The sequence below is a fragment of the Vulpes vulpes genome, chromosome 15 (genome assembly GCF_048418805.1).
Source record: "Vulpes vulpes isolate BD-2025 chromosome 15, VulVul3, whole genome shotgun sequence".
Lineage (NCBI taxonomy): Eukaryota > Metazoa > Chordata > Mammalia > Carnivora > Canidae > Vulpes > Vulpes vulpes.
This window is the reverse complement of record NC_132794.1, coordinates 34,010,670-34,027,184: the sequence shown is the minus strand read 5'-3', so window position 1 is coordinate 34,027,184 and position 16,515 is coordinate 34,010,670.

Here is a 16,515-nt window from a genome sequence, read left to right as displayed (position 1 = left end):
CAATCTTAGATTTGAAGTGTGTCCTAAATATCATTGTAGAAAGTGTTTGCATGGCTTGAGTAAAAGATTCCCAAAATGTACAGAAGAAGCCAAATAAAGGTTACCCTCTGAAACCAAAAGTAATGAAGATCATAACATTTTAGGTCAGATATAATTAAATATGTTGAACACACCATGTTACTTACGTGTTCTTCATACTGATTGTCCTCATTAATGAATTATATTATTATTTAGTGAGATATCTTAGTTGTAAGTGACAGAAACAACTCAAGCTTTATTTATGTAGAATATTATGCCCTGATCACAGCTCCTGATGTTACCTGCTAAATGGTATCTATAAGCAAAAGTCACTTGCGATCTCATTCCCCAAATTCCCCAAACAAAATCTGTTTGGCATTAATTGTGCCACGTCCAATTCAATCTAATCATAGATGCCTGGGAAGCAATGTCACACACCATTTTATGGCTCCCATGTGTACTTGTGGCAAACAGGAACGATAGTATTATAAACTTGAAAGATAACCCAAACTACATTAATGCATATGGCAATCCACAGTAGTAACCTATCCAAACATCAAAGCATTCTACACAACCCAGTGAAAGAGAACAGACACACCTAAATTTCCTGGAAAACTATAAACCACTCTGCTCTTTTACAGTGTGTCTGAGGTCATCTCCCTATTTCAAAACAGAAAAGTCACAGCTTGTACAGCACGTAGAAAATAGGTTATATATTAGAAATGAGTCCAGCTAACTAGCTTTGCCTGAGAGAGAAGATTGTCATGAATATTCAAGTGACTAAACAGGTTTGTTCTGTAGTATAATGTGGGTAATTCTCCTAAATCTAAACCATCTTGGGATGAAATACTCCCTAAGACTCCCAGCTGTCTTTATGAACACCCACAGTCCTATAACTTAATTGAAGAAGAAGTTCAATTTCTTTGGTAGCTTTATGTAAGAAAATATTGCCTTAGATCATAGACAGAAAGTTTCTCATCACTAGCAAAATATAATCCCCAATCTAAACAAATTCCCATCTAATTTACAATTTACAAATGAATTATAAGTAGTATATCATGAGCCAGTGTTTTAAAATTGATCATCCATGAATGAACCAGAAACGAGACCATTCCTTTTTATGTAAAAGAATGTATTCAATCACAGAAAAAGGAAAACACATTCTCAAGATCAAAGAACTGCCTCTTATCTAGCTAATCCAGATAGATCATAATGACTTAACATTACTGAAGTTGGAAAAATTACTATTATAATGACAAACTCTTCCAAAAACTCCTATATTTTAATAGGTTGTTCAGTATCCTTTAAGATAATGTATTCCAACAGGTGACTGAGTCTAATATTTATTGACAAGATATCTAGATGATAATTCTTGTAGCAAGGAGCTCATACAAATAGAGTACCAAGTGTGTGTTATAATGAAAGCTCTATGGGATTAAAAATGACTAACTCAAAATTGCACCACACCTACTTGAAATGTTAATAAATTGCTTTTGAAAAAACAATTACTTTCCAACTATACAAGTGCATGTACATTATATGGAATCTACTTCTGAGCAGCTGAAGAAGAAAGATGTAAGTTGTGATTGAAATGGTAGTTCTAATTTATTCTCTTCAATAATGTTGAGATATGATTTAATGATTAATAATGATTATAAGCAATGAATTTAAAAGGTCATCAGGTGAAAAAGTCCAAATGAAGAACTTCAGAATTCTTTAAATTAGTGGTTTCAATGGTCTTTTAGTTACAGAATATTTTTTTAAAGTGTATATAAAGCTTATATATATAATCCGTGTACATTCTGGCTAATAGGAATGGGTGAGAAGCATAGGACTAATCTATTGAATCCTTCTTTTTCTGTGCACACTGGCTTTTAGTTACCTCCTTAAAACTCTAAAGCCCTGTGGAATAGTTTAGAAACCACCGTTTAAATTCATATTTCTTACTATGGCCCCCATTATTTTTCACAACAAATTTCAAACACTTCAATACCAAAATAATACAAGTACACTGGCTGCAGTCTACTCTACTTTCTGGAGCACTTCGTTTCTAAACTGCATTTTGATTCATGATAATTTCGTTTCCTCACCTGGGATGATTTATAGCTATCCAATAAGTGCCACGTTTTGTGTACTTTCTACCATCATGAGCAGTGAGGTCTAGGCCAAAACTTACTTTTTGGCCTTTTTTCATTTGAAACATAGGTTGAGGAAGGTAATAGTGACTTACCAGAATGCCTACTGTTTCTTTTTCTTGGAATACTTGTTCACCTTTTCAGGATGTCCCACAAAACATCTCTGTTTGATTTCTTCAGCTTTTTACAACCAAATGATAACATTCGAGGCTACAAAATTATGACATTTTCTTCAGCATTATAGCTATGTTGTGCTCTTTCTTGCTCTCTGCTGGAAAATTAACATTAGCAAGATGGTAATGACAGATTTTATTATAGTTACTGACTTAGGTAAATTCCTATTAATAATATTCATAAATATTCCCACAACATTCAGTTATAATTATCATGTTTATTTACTAATTATCATTGATAATGTGTGGAATTTGACTGCATTATCCTCTAGATATATATATGCTAGAAGGTGGGGGGGAGGAAAAGGAGGAAGAGGAGTAGAAGCAGAAAGTGCTATTTTGAGTGTGTTTTATTTCTTTTAAAAATATTATTATAGGGCAGCCCGGGTGGCTCAGTGGCTTAAGTGCAGCCTTCAGCCCAGGGTGTGGTCCTGGAGGCCCGGGATCGAGTCCCATGTTGGGCTCCCTGCATGGAGCCTGCTTCTCCCTCTGCCTGTGTCTCTGCCTCTCTCTCTCTCTCATGAATAAATAAATAAAAATATTTAAAAATATATTATTATATAATAAGAAGAGCCTGGGAAAAATATTTGCAAAAGACACATCTTATAAAAACTGTTACCCAAATTTTGCAAAGAACTCTTAAAACCCAATAATAAAATAAGCAGAGTGATTACAAAATAGGCCAGAGAAGACATTTCATTGAAGAAGTTATACCAATGGCAAATAAACATGAAAATATGCTGTGCATCACCTGGTGCTAGGGAAATGGAAATTAAAATAAGAAGATACCATTATACATCTATTAGAATGGCCAAAATCCAGAACACTGACAAGATTAAATGCTGACGAAGATCTGGAGCAACAGGAACCCTTATTCATTGCTAGTGGGAATGTAAAATCATAGGGCCATTTTGGAAGGCAGTTTGGCCGTTTCATACAAAATTAAACATACTCTATGATCCAGCAATCACACTTCTTGGTCTTTACCCAAATGAGTTGAAAAGTTATGTTTACACAAAAACCTGTGCACAGATGTTTATAGCAGCTTTATTCATAATTGCCACATTTTGGGAACAATCAAGATGTCCTTCAGTAGGCAAATGGGTAAATAAACTATATCCAAACAACAGAATATTATTCAGCATTTATAAAAGGAGGTATCAAGCCATTAAAAACATAAAAGAAACTTAAATGCATGTTGCTAAGTGATGGAAGACAATCTGAAAAGGCTATATCTTATGTGACTACAAGTTTATGACATTTTGGAGGGGTAAAACTATAGAGACAGTAAAAACAAAAATTATTGGTAATGGCTGTGAGGCGAGAGGGATGGCCAAGCAGAACACAGGGATTTTTTTGGGTGGTGAAACTATTCTGTATGATACCACAATGGTGGATATATGCCATTATACATACATTTGTCAAAAATCATGGAATATGCAACACCTGGAGTGAACCCCAATAAAAACTATAGACTTTGGTGAGAACACTCTGTTACCGTAGTTTCATCAATTGTAACAAATGTACCACTCTGGTGAGGGATGTCAACCATGGGGGAAATTGCACATGTGTGGGGACAGGACTACATAGGGACCCTTTGTACTTTTCTGCTCAACTTTTCTATGAACCTAACATTGCTCTAAAAAATATATTATTATGTAAATTTACTTGTCCTAGATACCTCACAGATCTGTTGTGTGAGGCAGTCTGATGAATTTGTGCCCTAGATTTCCTCAGTACTTCGAACTATACACATTCAAAACCAATCTCCTCATATTTCTTTCAAACTTTTTTCTTTCACCCGCTTTACCTATCAGGTTTTACAGTGCTACTACCATCAACTGAGAAGCCAAGAAGGAAAGTAGACAACCATTCTTAATAATGATATTATTCTTCTCCTGCATATACATATACTCACTACATTTTCTCTTTTAAATTTGGCATGAACTTCTCATCTCCTCTTCTTAATCCCCCAAACTGTTACCTGGGATACATATTAGCATTACGTGGGGAAGCTTTTAAAGCATCTGATACCTAGGCATCACCCAAGTTCAATTACAGCAGAACTGCTTGGGGTGGAACCAGGTATCAATAGTTTTTAAGGCTTCCAGGTGATTCTAATGTGCAGCCAGGTTTTAATTTTTTTTAGATTTTATTTATTCGTGAAAGACAGACAGAGAGAGAGAGAGAGGCAGAGACATAGGTAGAGGGAGAAGCAGGCTCCCTGCAGGGACCCCGACGTGGGACTCAATCCCAGGACCCCGGGAATCACAACCTGAGCTGAAGGCAGATGTTCAACTACTGAGCCACCCAGGTGCCTTACAGCCAGGGTTTTAATCCATTGATTTAGACCCTAATGATCTAGAGACCAGATAATTTCATCATCATGATCCTAATTGATGGCCCTGCCTCCAGGACTCTTCCTGTCAAATGTTAAATCCATCACCCAGAGCCTGCTTTTAAAATACTCCCTATTTCTTAAACATATTTTTATTTTTATCCACTTCAGAATAGAGCTCAGATCCTTAACAGGGGTTATATGAATCTACATGATCTGGCTCCCACATTCTGGTCAGTCTCACAGCCTCATTTCCCACAACAAATGCTTTGTATCTAATAGTCCAGCAACATCTAGCTGCTTATACCTCTCTGCATACAACATGGTGACTTACCTCACTGTCTTGCTCATGCCATTGTCATTCCCTCACTTCATTTAATTATTGGCCCCTCATTATTTAAGATTCATCTCAGAAGTTCTTCTCATCCCTAGGATGGATTTGTACCTTTCGCCTATGCAGCGATAGAACTTGCATGCCTTTTTTCATTTGTCCATATCCTCCTGTATTGTAATTATTGCTTTTGGCACAATCCTTTCACTAGTCTGCGAGGAATCTGAGGAAAGGAACATGTCCTATCAATGTTTGTATCTATGCCTGAGGAGACAACTCATTGTTTGTTATATGAATGGAACAATGATGACATCATCAGTGCAAATAAAGTGACTGCTTATCTTTCTCATGTGGGGAAAGTAATTATGAAAAAACAAAATTTTAGTTTTAACAGGATGGAGAATGAGTGTTAACCAGAGATCTCATAATTTTTACATGAGGAAAAGTGATAGTTTTTGTTATTACTCCTAATCTACTTCATTGTACAAGTCCTGAAAGATGGATTTAAAGATTCCAGATGATTGCTTATGAATTTATTTCCATTAGCATAAGCTTCTTAGAGAGCAAGGAAGATTTTGCTACTATCCTATAGCTGAAGGTGTCTGTCTACTTAGATAATCTTAGCCCCAGTCATGTTATTGAAATGAAAATGATAATTATTGACAGATTTTTAGTATGAATTATAGATAGAAGAGGTAATGGCCCAGGAGTCCTCTGACCATAAACCTGGAATTAAAAATAGTTGTGTTGTGATCCTCATGTTGACTCATGTTTAACCTTTGTTAAAAATTATGCTTATTTTTTTTCATTTCTAGTAATTAGTAATTAAACTAGTCAGTGCCACTCCCTTAATACTACATTTTCCAACTCTTCTTAGTATCCTCCCTGTTGCCTACCTATTCCTAATTTTTAGGCCTAGTCATTCCCCTAAGCCAAGGGTTATATTTATTTTTTTAGTTCAATCATTTCCCATTAGCTGTATTCCTGCTATTGTATATCTAAGATGTGCTCCCAGTTTCTTTAGATTTCTGAGCTTATGTCCCTGTTCCTGATTCTTGGTCCTTGAAACTAAGCCAATTGCTTGATCTAAATGATTATCCACACTCTTAGTTTCAACTTCTTTCCATCTGATTTTCCCACTAAAAACTGATCTAAGTCTCAAACTCACATCCTTGTCTTTCTTTCCTTAGATTAGACATCTCTAATATGGACACTTGCTTATAGTTCAGATGCCTGTTTAAACACAAAGTCAAAGTGAGATGAAGTCTAAACCATCCTATCACTTTGTAAGTCTGACATTACTTTAGAAATTGTGACTTAGGATCAGTTTTGTTATTATACTTGGAGCTCGGGACCTTGGGTCTCAGATCTCAAAGAGACATCTTGCCCAAACTCTAGACAGATAATACCTGAAAACTCAAACATGATGCATACTAATGAATATATGGGGCACTGTCAGAGTGTCAAAATACCAAGTGGTAATTCAGCCAGGCTGGCAATTAGTGGGAAATAATGAATGAAAGAAATGGGAATAAGTGCCATAGGACACAGCTGCAACATCCTAACAGGTATCATTCTTACAAAGGTTTTGCTTAGATTCTAAGGCACCGAACTTTCACTGTCAGATCTCCAAAACTTAGCTCTCACTAATAATAGTAGTAATAGTAGTGCTAGATTATCAAAAATGATGTGTCCCACAGGCTTCTAACTCTTCCAAACCGGCTTCTGTCTCCAACAATATCTAGACACAAAACATGTCAAAGACACCTGCTATCTTTGAGGATCTCATAAGGAAGAAAACAAATTACACACACACACACACACACACACACACACACACAAAGCACAGAGTAAAAAGACTTAAGAGTTTTACTATCTCAGATAAGTACAGCCACACAAGGGAAGAAAATGAATCTTAAAAAATGATGCAGGCAAAGATGGATAAAAAATCTTCCCAAGAAGAAAGCAAGGTCAAAAGCATATATAATGGGAAATTGTTTTCTTTTATAAGGTACAAATCTTGCTTTCATTAAGAAAAATACTATTTGGGAATATGTGGCACCACAGGAGAAGGAGGTAGAAGCAGGAGCAAAAGATAGAGAAGTACATATCACATCCAGTTGTTCACTCCCCATATTCCATAAAAACTATGCTTCTAAATGCACTGAGTCATGTGAACCTATAGCAACTGCAAATTCCATTTGATTTATCTTTGATACTTTCAAAATTTGATCTTGTTTGGCAAGTTTAGTTGGTCCTATTTATGTTCCAGACTGAAATAATAATTTGGCCCACATTTATGGTCTTGTCAATTATTAATTTGGTTGAATTCTCCCTTTTGTATTCCAGGAGGGTGAGGGGGAGAAAACCGGGGGTAATAATGAACCATTTTTTCCCTTCAGCAATAAAGTTAAAGTACCTGAGGTGAGGTGTCATTTCAACAATATTTACTAATTTTGTTTATATATTGAGTAGAGCAAAAGCCAAGTCTACCAGTAATTACTGCTTTAATGAATTATTTTGATTGCTTATTTCAGAAAGGCTCTCTATTTTACATTAAATCCTTCTCAATTATTGAAATGCTGATTTAAATTCCCTAACACAGACTTGTGGACTTTTCTTAAATCATCCTCACTCTTTTCTAACAGAATGTGTTTATCTAGCAGAGGAATGAATACCTGCCTTTTCTCCATATAATTATTTAAACCACTCAAGTAAATGTAAAATTACTCTCTTCTGGTTAAATATGTTACAACTTTAACTGAAAAGCAGCTGTGAGACCCATTCTTTGTTATTAGTAACATTTTAATTGTTCAAAAGTTATCATTGCTAATCTCAGGAATTAAGCAACACCCATTACAAATATTCAAAATAATCATCAGTTCAGCAAGCATTTATGAAATACGGGAGCTTAAAACGAGAAATGTATTCATTTTAAATAACCTTTTTTTCTGATATAAAAGACTTTTTTTCTGATTATGGGTGCTTACCTTAGTAAATTTAAGAAACAGTAAGAGTGTAAGCATCACCTATAATCTCACATCAGCAATAAATTTTTAACATTTTGATGCTTATGTTTCTATTCAATTTTTCAATGAATGTGCATTTATATCCATATGTCTTCAGTCTTAGAAATAAAACTGAAGTCAGGCTTAAAATATTGTTTTACATTCTGCTTTTTTTTCACTTAGTATCATATCCTAAGGTTATATAGTCAAGAGCAAGCTCTCATGCTTGAAGATCATTATTAACCTCCAACAAGTGTTAAGAGTGAGCCTGTAACATTTAAATACTCAAAAACTCTACTGTGTTTCTTAGATCTACCAGCCTCCATCTCCCTGTTCAATAAGGAGTTTTAAGCATTCAGAGTAAGGTCACATCTAGCCTGGCTTCCATACCGTCTTCTAGTGAAGTAAAAGGGTTCTCAGTCACCCTTCTCTACTGCCTCTCCCTCCCTCATGGCCTCCTTGTTTGCCTTATTATCACCAGAATGCGTCTTCCCATGCCTTTTCTTCCTTTTTTTTTTATTTGCCACAAAAGGAGATTCCCAGGTCACCACCAGCCCTCACCCTCCCCTCCATCTCTTTCCTTCTATTTTCCAGATGGCTCCATACATCCTCTATTCCCTTCCTCCTTCATATCACTCCCCCATTTATAAAATCTCCACATTGCCCCCTTCAGGAACTCGCCATCTATCAACAGCAAAATCCTCTATAATCTCCATATGTTTTCTGATCCCTTCTTCCAGGATCAGGGATTACATCGCCTCTATCTGTCTCTAAAATAAATGAATTAATTAAAATCTTCTTTAAAAAAAATATTTACGAAGGTATTTTAGATCACACAGGTTTGTGATTTTGGTCCTCACACTAGTATAAGAGTAAGTAAGCTCGTGTTTATAAATCTTTAAGGATGGTTTTAATTTTATTTCCATATAGCACCAAGACTGAGAGAGCCAAATCTCCTTGAACCGTTTTGCATATCAGGTTTACTAGTCACTCATTCTTCTTCTAGGGTCTCCTGTATGATTTCCTGCTTTGGATACAAAACCATCAAAACAGAAACTCAAATTCCACCAGAATTTGAAGGATATACTGACAGCAAAGACTGTCAATAAGGCAGTTTATATAAATTATGCCAAACCTTGCCATGGCATCTCTTTTTATTTTGTTTACAAAGCTGACACCAGCTTTTGTATTGCTTTGAGTTTTTATGAGTATTTTAATGAGAAGGCAGTAGAAAGCATATTTGTCACAGCACATCTGCAGAAATGTAGATTTATTCTGCAGATATGTATTCCCGTATGCTCAAACCATGTCATGGCTCAGTTTGGGTTTTCTTTTAATCTCCAATAATGATGAACTCAGCCAAAGTAGTAATCTGTTTCTGGGGTCCCCAAGGATCACTCACATATTTGATAATAGGCTAAAAAGACTCATAGAACTCAGGCACATGGTTGTGTTAGCTAGAAGCTAGACATGAGCAGTGGAAGGAATGCCCTGAGGCAGAGTCCCAAGTCCTTGTAGGGGAATGATAGACAGGAGCTGAGGTAAGGACCATGATAAATAAGCTACATATTATAAGCTGGGGTGCTCAACGTCCTAACCTCATGGTTTCCAAGCTCTTGGGACTGACAGAGCAAGAGCCACAGGTGCAGAACATGTACTCTCCTCTTCCACCTCTGCCCTGTGATAATCCCTAGACTCATGATAATGTATTTGCATTAGGCACAATGCCTGCTTTCAGAAAGGCTGCCATGATAGTTCGGTACAAACTTTCTAGGGTCAAAAATTCACCCTCCCAACCTGATTATTTGGGAAATCCCCTATGGATTTCCCAAATAATTTGCAGAAGCCTCCATTAGAGATCATTCCACTGTACCTCACAGCTCCTCCCAGACCAAGACAACCAATAATATATAATCCCAAAACAGCCTAGGAGTTGATTTCATCACATGGAACCTGCCTACTCTCCCATCTTGAGAGTGTATTTTCGCTTTAATAAACTTTATGTTTGCCACTTTCCTTCTGGCTGTTTTTATTCTGAGTGTGGATCCCCAAGTAAATCTGATGGAGAATTCAATCACAAAACACAGATGCTCTCCCATTCTTGACAGTTGTACTAATGGCTTATCTTTATTATGAAAACTTAGTAAAGATCACAGTCAGATCAGAAAGAGAAAAAGATATCAGGTAAGACAGGAGGAATCTATGGGAATCCCTGTATCATCTCCCTCTGTCCTAGTGTCAGAGGTCACACACAGTACATTCTCCTTTTAGGAAAAAAAATCAGTAACAAGATATTTAAGTAATGTTTCCATAATAGCCCATTTTAAACTCAGAGTTTAGAGGTTTCATTGAACACTGACCATATAGGCTGTCTCCGCCTAACAAAGATGGAAACACCAGACTCACAGAAGAAAAGCAGATGTCACTATAAGTTGCATTGTTTGCACAAACAGTCTAGGCCCAGCAAAATTACCACATCAGTTAGGGAATGTTTCAGAAGCCAAGTTCCCAGAACCCAGCCAATGACCACGGTTGCAAACAAGTCCTCTAAAGAGTGTAGCCTCTGGACTAATGTTTTAACTCTTTTTTTGTTCATAACGCATAAAAAAAAATCTTTTTACTAATCCTTTGATCTGGATTTATTTTTGTTGATGCTACCAGCAGAGATTATATAGGAATCTGTTATCATTGATTAGTGATTATAAAAACTGCTTTCTGACTAAAATATATATATTTATTTAAAAATAACTCTATTTGATTTAGCTAACAAAACGAAATTGTATGAATAACTTATCTACTCCAATAATTGCTGTTTGCATTTCTGCGGTAAAATATTAAGAAATCTTGGACACCTGGGTGGCTCAGCGGTTGAGCGTCTGCCTTTTGCTCAGGGCATGATCCCAGACCGGACTGGGTCCCCCATCGGGCTCCCTGCAAGGAGCCTGCTTCTCCCTCTGCCTGTGTCTCACTTTCTCTGTGTCTTTCATGAAGAAATACAACTTTAAAAAAATAAAAATAAAAAATAAAATAAAATATTAAGAAATCTGACTGGCTGTTTCCAAGGTCTATATATTCTACATAGTATCATTTTGAGTGAACATTTAATTTGATTAACATTTTTAATCAAGTTACTGCAATAGGTGACCTAAAATGGTTTTAAATTAAACAATATTATTATTGGTTACCTGAAGAAAAAATTATATCGTGAATGGATTTGAAAAGGAAAAACAAAGTGAATAATCCATGACATAATCTATTTTGCAGAAGTTCTAAACCCTAATATTCACAAATATTAGTATAGGCTAATAATTGTTCCTTATTCATCAATTTTTTCCCATGCATGTTTGTTAAATAAATAATTAGTGCTCAAAGTTTTAACAGAGCTCCAGAAACTACTTGTCTAAGAGATCACAAATCGGTCTCACATGACTTTTGTGTAATATTATGATATAATAGAACTGGCACGAACACTCTACTACAAGATTAGTGACATTTAAAGATTCCTCATAGAAACCGAACAAATGGAGAGAATCCTGATTTATTTTACTCACACAATTGATTTTCTTATAATTAAATTTGTTGTAAAATTAGAAGAAGAAAATTCCTTATTTAGTGCATAAGAACCAAGGTCATCTGAGGTGATGCGCTTTTGCAGACGATCATGAAGCAAATCTGTTTTATGCTTCCTCTCACACACACTGTGTTTTGGCTGTGTGATAATTCATGAAAAGCAAAGACAAGTACAGAATTTTAGAGTCAAATAAGATTCTCTCTTTGAATTGTGAAATTATAATTGGCCAATCTCTAGCAGCTGCCTCTTAGAATTTGTATTTTCCAAATGTTAATAGGCCCCAAGTTAGCAATAAATGTGAACATTAAGTGGAAATCTTTTGTTTTGTTGTTTTATCGAGGCACACATAGAATTTTTGCTTTTACAGTGTATTTTCGTCATTCTCCAAACTAATAGTCTATGCCATATGTCATATGGTAACCATTCTTCTGCTAACTAGACTTTAAAGCAGTTAGTGATTATTTCAAATATCAAAAGCCAGTTCTTAAAAAACAGAGACTTTCATCAAAAAGGTGACACTACTTAAAATATGTATTTCCGGTGTCAGCTTATTTTATGTCAGGTTTATTTCTCTCCCTCCTTCCCTGTGTATGTATGTGTATATTTGTATCAGAATGATTCAAAACCATGGACAGCAAAAATACTCCTATGTTGATTCTTTTTTTTAATGTAGTAATTATTCTCTCAATTGGTGCCCAGATGTAATTATTTTTTTCCTAAGCCTTTCTGTGATATTGGCTAAACTATCATCAGAAAATATTACCTCAACCATAACAAGGCTCTCCAGAAAATCCCTATTTGTTACAATGAAAACATTCATTTATAAAACGCAAAAATAAAATCAATTTTGTTCCAAGTATATGTTCACTTAATCAAAAAAAAAAAAAAGAAAACATCATAAGAGACATTCCACATGTGTGAAAGGATCATGACATTACATTTATGAACAGAATGAAAGCACAATGTAGAAATTAAATTAGGTTTCCTTTTTGAATTAACATCCTACTTTCCACCTCGAATGGCCGACTAAATTTGGCACCATGGACTCTTTCCTCACTTTTTGAAATTTTTAACTGTATTTAAAACAGATCACATCCACGTCCTCTGCACCAACATGCTAACTAGTCAATGGAAATCGAAACACCACCAAAATAGACACTTTCTACTGTTGCCAAAGGGAGAAGTTCCAGGGCAAAAGGTGTAATTAAAAGTATGACTAAGCAGACAGAGTCACATTGAAGAAACTTCTCACATACACACACAAAAAAGGGGGAAATGCGAAAAAGGAAGCAAATGCCCCCCAAATATAATATTGCCATCTCTGATTGAATCATTTGAGCTCTAGAATCTCAGCTTTCTGGTATAGGACCCAGTTGCTATAGAAACTTACAACAGGGAACTAAATAAAGTAATTTCTATGCTAGTGTTGGTGCCTATAACTTCAGCACCTGATGCTAACCAAATTGTGCTCAATAAACAAATTTAAACTTTAAAAGCCTGCAATGCGATCACAATGCTTTCTATACAACTGATTAATCTCAATTGATCTTGGCTCAGAGCAAAAGAACAAAAGAAATCTCGAAACAGAAAAAGAGTACTTAAGGCCAATATGCCTGCATCCTTTGTTTTTCTTATCTGATTTCCTACCTTATCCCCATACTTCGTCCCTGACTTAGTTTTAAAATAAAAAGTCAGCAAGCTCACTCTTCAACTCATCGATAATCCTGCTCTCCCTGATCCTTTTAGACAATTTATTCTATATTAAACCACTCCCTCTTGGCCTCCTCCTTTTCATTTATCCTACTCTAAACCTAAAGAACAAAGAGATCAAGCAGCCCAATAGATACTTATTCCCTAATCCTCCCGACTGGGCCTGTTATCGCTGCACATTTGATTATAAGATTATTCACTATTTGGCAAGAAATCAAAAACCCGAAGTGGTCCCTTGATGCCCCTTTGTGTGGGCACGTCAGACCCTTACCCATCATGTCACAAAGCAGTGGGTTAGGCTTTGGCGATGTTGTGTTAAGGAAGAGAAGGGAGAGGGCCTGGCCTAGATACATATGCTTGCCTCTTTTTCCCGCACCACTTGAGAAAGGAACAGTGTTGGCATTTACTATGCGGACAATTTGTTTTTCTCTGGGGGCCACACACTCCAGGCCAATGTCACTGTAAAGATTTCAAGTATGAGAAAGCCCTCTGAACGTATTACCTCATTAAAGCACGTAAATGTTTTGCTACAAGTACCAAGTACATATACTTGCAAATTTGTTTACCCTCACTGAGATATATAGTGATAAGCATTTGAGGGGGGGCACTTTTATCTGTTAAGTATTGTATTTGTTTCACATTTTACAAGAGACCTGGCTTCAGTTCCAATGTACACTCTGGAGACTTATATGAGGCTATGATCTGGCATCTCAAAGCCAAGATCAGCCCAGGGCAGAGGATTGGACATAAAGAGGAAAGGTGCATTGCCTAATTATGGAAAAAGAGGTCAGATGGCACATTTTTCCAGAACTAATTATTTATATTTCTACCTATCGGTGTTATAGCATACAGCAAAAAATGACTAAAAGAAAGACAGAGAGTGCACAAAGTTTAACCAACTCCCATAAAACTGAGTATTTTTTTAAAGCTTTGCTTTGAAACGAAGATGCAATTTTTAGGAGGTAATATTTTCTTCTAATTATCAAGATACAGACACCAGGGGAGAATTTGAAACACCAAAATAGGAACTGATAATATGAGCTCACCATGCATTTATAAACCTCTCCCGGGGGTTCCTCTGGATTCTAACCGCTACCTTGGCTTCCGTCCAATGAGCTCTTAAAAGCAAAGGGAAATGCTGGCGGGTTAAACCTGAGGGTTGACCTGCGACTACCACTCGGTGTTTGACCAAAATTCTCATTAGGAAACAACATGGAATAGTTTTTAGCTGCAAAAAGGCACCCAAGAGAATAACAGAAATATATTAGGCTGTCGGTGCTGCTGTGTCCCCAGCAAAGCAGCCGGGAGACATCCGAGCCGGGTCAGAGACAGCGGGGAACAGCCGGGAACAGCCGTCCGCGGGGCCTGGGGGTGGCCCGGAGATGCCCCGAGCAGCCTTTGGGGCAGGTGACTTCCAGGAGGCTGGGGAGCCGAATTTTGTTAGCTGTGGAGCAGGGGAAAAATGGAATTTGGTAGCTCTTTTTCTTTTAGTGTTTGGGAGAATTTTTTTCCTGAACGTAAAATCGTGTCTCTCACAAATTTGCATGAATACAAAGACTGGGCTCTCCCCTCGGACAGTGCGGAGCATTTAATGGGCAATTTACGAATATTTGTTTCATGCAGTAAGGAAAGGAAGCAGGAAGCAAACGAGGGAAGAAAGGAGGGAGAATGAAGCCTGAGTGACCCGGCCCTGAGAAAAAGCGGTGGGAGCAGACGCGAGTGGGGACGAGGCTGCGTCCAGGCGGCAGCCGCTCACGGGCTCCGCGTGCTCTCCGTGCTCCCTGCGCTCCTCGTGCTCCCCGTGCTCCCTGCACTCCGCGTGCCCCCCATGCTCCTCGTACTCCCTGCGCTCCTCGTGCTCCCCATGCTCCTCGTACTCCCTGCACTCCGCGTGCTCCCCATGCTCCTCGTACTCCCTGCACTCCGCGTGCTCCCCATGCTCGCCGTACTCCCTGCACTCCTCGCGCTCCCCATGCTCCTCGTACTCCCTGCGCTCCTCGTGCTCCCCATGCTCCTCGTACTCCCTGCACTCCGCGTGCTCCCCATGCTCCTCGTACTCCCTGCACTCCGCGTGCTCCCCATGCTCGCCGTACTCCCTGCACTCCTCGCGCTCCCCATGCTCCTCGTACTCCCTGCACTCCTCGTGCTTCCCATGCTCTCCGTGCTCCCTGCGCTCCGCGTGCTCCCCGTGCTCCTCGTACTCCCTGCACTCCTCGCGCTCCCCATGCTCCTCGTACTCCCTGCACTCCTCGTGCTTCCCATGCTCCCCGTGCTCCCTGCGCTCCGCGTGCTCCTCGTGCTCCCTGCACTCCTCGTGCTCCCCATGCTCCTCATACTCCCTGCGCTCCGCGTGCTCCCCATGCTCCTCGTACTCCCTGCACTCCTCGCGCTCCCCATGCTCCTCGTACTCCCTGCACTCCTCGCGCTCCCCATGCTCCTCGTGCTCCCTGCACTCCTCGTGCTCCCCATGCTCCTCGTACTCCCTGCACTCCGCGTGCTCCCCATGCTCCTCGTACTCCCTGCACTCCTCACGCTCCCCATGCTCCTCGTACTCCCTGCGCTCCTTGTGCTCCCCATGCTCCTCGTACTCCCTGCACTCCTCGCGCTCCCCATGCTCCTCGTACTCCCTGCACTCCTCGTGCTTCCCATGCTCCCCGTGCTCCCTGCGCTCTGCGTGCTCCTCGTGCTCCCTGCACTCCTCGTGCTCCCCATGCTCCTCGTACTCCCTGCACTCCGCGTGCTCCCCATGCTCCTCGTACTCCCTGCACTCCTCGCGCTCCCCATGCTCCTCGTACTCCCTGCGCTCCTCGTGCTCCCCGTGCTCCCTGCACTCCTCGCGCTCCTCATGCTCCTCGTACTCCCTGCACTCCGCGTGCTCCCCATGCTCCTCGTACTCCCTGCACTCCTCGTGCTTCCCATGCTCCCCGTGCTCCCTGCGCTCCTCGTGCTCCCCGTGCTCCCTGCACTCCTCGCGCTCCTCATGCTCCTCGTACTCCCTGCACTCCGCGTGCTCCCCATGCTCCTCGTACTCCCTGCACTCCGCGTGCTCCCCATGCTCCTCGTACTCCCTGCACTCCTCGCGCTCCCCATGCTCCTCGTACTCCCTGCGCTCCTCGTGCTCCCCATGCTCCTCGTACTCCCTGCGCTCCTCGTGCTCCCCATGCTCCTCGTACTCCCTGCACTCCACGTGCTCCCCGTGCTCTCCGTGCTCCTCATGCTCCTCGTACTCCC